Raw genomic sequence first — 5,946 nt, 5'->3', positions numbered from 1 at the left:
CTGTTGGTCTACTGGCCTGCTTCTGTGGCTTTGTAGCGAGTCCTGTTGGTCTCCGGGTTGACCTCTAGGATTCATAGCGAGTCCTGTTGGTCTCCTGGCCTGCTTCTGTGGCTTTGTAGCGAGTCCTGTTGGTCTCTGGGCTGACCTCTAGTGCTTCATAGTGAGTCCTGTTGTTCTCCTCACCTTCTTTCTGGGCTTCATGGTGAGTCCCGCTGGTCTCCTGTCCTGTTAATTAAGGTAAAACTAAAGAACACTGCAGAAAGTCAAGCTGTTTCTTTGTGATCAGAAAGGTGTTTTTTACTGAAATTATGATAGACCCACTTCATAAACTGTGAACTGAAATCATAAAACTCTGACTCATAATTTCTACTTTTCCATAGATGAACATACATTCTTATTTAAAGAAAAAAGGCAAACAGCCACATAACATTCAGATAAAAATCAGAGTAATTCAATTTCTACATTTTATTTTCAAATAAAGTTCAGGTGAATGACACATAGAGAACCAGTCATTAATCTGAACTTCTACTTTGATAATAAACTGGTTTTAGGTTTATTAATCGTATGAATTTAATAAAATGTTCTTCAAATGAAATGCATAGTTCTGAGTAGATTATATTTTAATTTCCAGGGCAGCGGGCCCCACTAGGACTGTGTCACTCCACAGCTGCTTGTCTCTCATTAATGTTAGCAGATGTTGGCAGGTATGATGTCGTCTGATTCTGTTTCACATATTTACAGCTCTGGAAAAAATGATCAGTTATCTTATTTTAGTCTTTATAGGTACATGTTTAAATAAAATTAACATTACTGAACTACTGACATGTCTCTGAAATTCCAAGCATATACATATTTAGTGTTTATTTTCAGAAAATGAGAAATGATAAAATTAACAAAAAAGATGCAGTAAAATAGTGCAAAAAAAAGAAGAAGTTTATATTCATTTAGAAACAACTAAACTAAGGTTTTAATTCAGGAAGAGTTCAGACATCAATATTTGGTGGAATAACCAGGAGGTTTTCAATGGGATTCAGTGCAGCGGTCTCTTCAAGACCCCCCTAAAGGCCAGCCCCTGGTTAGAACATTAAAGTCAGAATTAATATAAATCTGTACTAAGTTTTTTAATGCACATATGAATGTACAGCCCTCTTGTGCTGGCATAAATTAAACATCCCATTTCACTGTTAAGCTATTGTTATTATTCTCCAGAAGGTGGCAATATAAAGGACACAGTGAGAGCTTTTTCATTGCTGACTCCTGAGCTACAGCCTTTAAACACCTGATGCCTGAGGCCACTTCTCTTATTGATGGCTTTCACAGTTTAATATTTCACACCACTCTTAAACCGTCTGTCTTCTCTGTACAGAATACAGACGTCGCTGTTCTCAGAGTATCCCTTTGCCTTGGCACAGCAGCAGAGATGCAGCTTCTCAGGTCAAGGCACAGCTGTCCGCTTCTATCTAAAGGAAAAGGGAATGTCTTTAAACCAGCCATGCTTCTAAAGGCCAGCATGAGGCATTTCATGCTGTTGCAAGAATTCAGTTTGAGGAAAATTACTATTTCACTCATGAATATCATCCCTGGAGAGTTTATTCTCTCATTACTTGGTAAACAGGCTTTCAAAATACCTAGAAGGGGACGGCCGAATTCAGAACGTCCAAAATAGTCGTCAACAAACATGTTTTTGGTGTCACAGTTGGGGTTTTAATCTTTTATGTGGGTATAGATTTTCCTCAGCAGCTCTGGAAAGCAGAAGATGCAGGGGATGATTGATTAAAAGATCAATAATGGTGAAGACAATACAACGAAAACAATAAAAAATACGATTGAAGTAAAAAAAAAATGAAAAGAAATACAGTGCAGTTACTATTTTTCCAATTTTGTTTACTTTAAATTCTCATACTTGCTGCTTTAGTCAAACTGACTTTTGAGGATTTTCTTTAATCATATATCAGCTCAATATGTAGCATACATAAATATTTGGTCAAAAATCTATCCGCAAGAGCAAAGAGTGGAATATTTCTGATGCCAATCACAGCAAAATCTTAATTGTTTAAATTCTGGAAACAGTTCCCTGTACTCTTACTATTAAACATAGCAATCAAAATTGCTAGAGAAAATAGAAAATTATGTATGATTATCTTGTAAGTTTTAAAATACCATGTGTCTCAATGAGATTCACCCATATAAGTAAATGTATTTAAATACAAATATATCCAATGTAATGGCTTTAACATTTGCACCAAACACTTGGACCTCTGATATTAAAAAGACACAAACACAAGTCATGTTTAACATAATTTATATTTATTTTCTTTTGAACAAAATGTTAATAAATGTATTCGTTTCACGTCCAAAAAAGGTCATGACTTGTGGGACGCATTTTTATAAATAATTTTCATCCAAGTCTTTTGTAGAAAAAAAAAGAAAGTAAAATAGCAAACTAAAGCATCTCTAGTATGACAATATGACAACTTTTATCATATTTTTTTTCTCTATATTTAAACCTTTTCTCATTTCAAGCTTTGTCTTTTTCATTTATATATATTCATATATATCTATATATTTTTAAAGACCTCTTTATGTCATCCCTTTAAGCATCCAACTTTGTCCTACTCATCAACTCACACCACTGCTTTAGACAACAGAAAAATGTGGCAAAAATCTCAAAAAACAGACAAAAACCAAGGAGCCGAACGGAAAACACAGAGATTCCAACGGGTGGGGGAGGGAGGGCCAGGAGAGGCAGAAAGGGGCGACTTTTAGGGGATCCCACATCCTCAGGACATATTTACAACAGAAAGGACTAGAGGAGGCGAAGAACAGCGGCTGGGGAGATTTGAGGCGGGGGGTTCATCTGCATAGATCCACAGGACTCAGTCAGCTAATGATTAAGGGGGGGAAGCCAAACGTGTGGGCAGAGAATGTCTTCTCCCATCTGGGAGGCCTTAAAAGAAGGGTCAAGGGTCGTCCAACTGGGCCAGATTTAACGGTTTTTATCTGATGCCGAAGAGGAGTGACTTATACAATGTTTCCACCGCTAAAAGTATTAGAACAGATCAGCCATTAGAAAACAACAACCATGTTGTTAATGCAATACTTTCTCAGCGATTCAACTTTGGATTAATGTCTTGTTTTTGTCCTATCGCTAGTAAAAAAAGGGGGGGAAAGATGATTGACTAGAAGGCGCCATTTGAAAATAGGGAAAACAGCATAAAAGTGGATGGATCAGCCCTTTAAAAACTCCTCACACTCCTTGCACACTGACTCTTTGCTAGTCAGATAAAGAACGTAACTGATCAACTCGTCGGGTGATTTTCAGAGTAGGTAGTTTGATTGACTGACTTGTACGAACTCTGAGATCCTGAAAAGCCAAACTGACCGCAGGAGAACTTGTCTAGAAGAAGAAGCTAACCCTGAAGTGTTTCGATTTCACCACTTTCTCCCCCTTTGACGCCATCAGACGCCTCATTCGGCCAAAAATTACCCAAAGATCCGGGAGCCTCATTCGTCAAGTAAAATATTTGCGGCCAACTAGAGCGGCCAGAAACCTCCTGAGTTCCAGTACTCCACAAGAGGACTCGAATAAGATCCCACGCAGGTTTCACTGCCACTTATTTAGAGGCAAAAAGGTTGGTTCCTCACCCCTGTGTATTTAACCCCCTGCACAATGTCAACGGCAACTTTTGGGAGATGCTACAATTTAAAAGGCAGTATCTTCAACCTGTTGGGGGTTGAACTGAATTGGTCTCTTGACTAAAACACCACACCAGGACACAAATACATGATGTTCTCTCTGGTTGCTAATTGGGCACATTGTAAAGAAAAACTCTGAAGTGAAGGGATCAAAGTCGATGTAGAACCCCAGAAAGACTTTAGTGAATGTCCGGATGATTTAGTTTTTCTTGATATTAATAATCTAGCATGGTTACCTTAAGACAGTGAGGCCAGTTCACCAAACACCCCATTCAAATCAAAGCATCTGGTTCCCCCAAAAGTGGGCGTGGCCATTCAGGGGTGAAGGACATAAGGTGAGGTTGAACCTACTTACCTACACAAAGAAGCATTGATTGGACTGACTGGATTGTCTGGATCAGTAGAAGTTCAGTTTAGCATTTTTTGCTTACATACCAAGGGCACAATGGTAAGGTTTATGTACTGGAGTAGGAATACAAATCTGTTCTATGAAAGCAGTTCTATGAACGACACTGAACCTTCCTTTAGTGCAGACACCTCAGAAAGGAACTACCTCAACTAGCTCTAAGAGTTTTCCACTCTATATTGTCTCTTTGTTGCTAGTCCTTGCTTAGCACCAGTTCTTTGTGTTTCCACCATCTCAAACTCTAGCAATAGTACAGATGAGGTGTTTATTTGGGCACTTTTTGTTTGGCCTGAACCCTTTTCCAAACTTTGGTCTAGACTAAATGAGTGAACTCTGGTCTGCCTTAAAACATTGGTTGTGGTTTTGAAGTTGGAAGCTTTCCATGGGAATTTTACTGAAGAAATTGGGAATCTTATGTCATAAAGAATGTATCTTAATAGGTATTTTAATGATATATTTGAGCATAATGTTGACGAAAGCAACCAGATGTTATGCAAGCACACATACCTATTTTATTCCTCAATCACATGCATTTGGCACACTGCTGACTGAGGCCACACCTCCATTACATGCAGTTAACCTCCAGGCTCCTGGATTAGCAGGTTTTGCTAATATTATTGAGTAAATATATTATGTACATGAATGGTTTTCATATTTAACCCTTGTGTCCAGAAATGGGGTCCAACTGACCCCACACACGAAAAACTTGTATTGTTTGCCTCAAGCCTCGCACGCACAAAGGTTAACTGTTTTCTATAACAAAACAAAATATTTATATCTATGTTTGGATATTACGCGGTTTGTTTAATCCTCGCACGGGAAAAAAAGCTTTGTGCTCGAGGGTCGCGCGTTTTTTTTTCTTCTTTCTAATAACTTTCGAGTGGTTTTGGAACTGAAATAACCGCACCATCGCCTTCTTTGGGAAGCCAAACGTGCCTAAAAGTCATGCATAAACATGCCAGTTTATGAGTTGGGCCTCTTTTTACACAGTTTTAAAACCACTGGCCAAAATTAGGGTTTTGATTTTGGCAGTTTTCTTATGCATGACTTCCCGTCCTCCTGTGCTTTGTTGTTCCCGCGTCGAGCTGAGAAGCTTGCAGGGTTATGTCCTGGTAATATCCTATAATTCCCATGAAAAGTTTTCAAATTGTAATAATATCTATTCCAACTATTGTGGATCATCTAATCAAAGATAATCGGCCAGAATTTTGATTTTGATGCTGCAAACTGTTTTGAACTATTTTATTGAGGTGTTTTAATTGATACCTTGTAAGGTGAAAGCAGTAGGGAATTCTGGTGAAAATAAAGTGAAATTTTAAAAAACACAATTTTAGAGTTCACCATTTATCATAATACATCTTTCACTTTGACTCTTGTCTTGTTGCACCTTAATTTAAGTTTAATTATTGTGTTTATTCTTGTGTGTAAAGAGAGGCACTTTATTAGTTGAGACATGAAGTAATTTCTTGCTAAATTAGAGCGCTTACTGGAAAGAATTAGAGCGGTTTAGGGTCACAGGAAAATAGATGCAGACAATAAATGCCTTTTCTTATGCTTGGAAGTTGAGAGCAAATGTTTACAACTCTGCCTCCTGCTGTTTATTTTGATATCACCCTCTGCTATGCTCTAATACAGGGGTGTCAAACTCCAGTCCTGAAGGGCCGCTGTCCTGCAGTTTTTAGATGTGCCACAGGTACAAAACACCTGAATCAAATGGCTTAATTACCTCCTCAGTTCTCCAGAGCCTTGCTAATGACCTAATTATTCTATTCAGGTGTGGTGCAGCAGAGGCACTTCTAAAAGTTGCAGGACACCGGCCCTCGAGGACTGGAGTTTGACACCCC

Source organism: Poecilia reticulata, linkage group LG2 (genome assembly GCF_000633615.1).
Source record: "Poecilia reticulata strain Guanapo linkage group LG2, Guppy_female_1.0+MT, whole genome shotgun sequence".
NCBI classification, from domain to species: domain Eukaryota; kingdom Metazoa; phylum Chordata; class Actinopteri; order Cyprinodontiformes; family Poeciliidae; genus Poecilia; species Poecilia reticulata.
The sequence above is the reverse complement of the archived record's forward strand: the minus strand, read 5'-3'. Positions refer to the sequence as shown.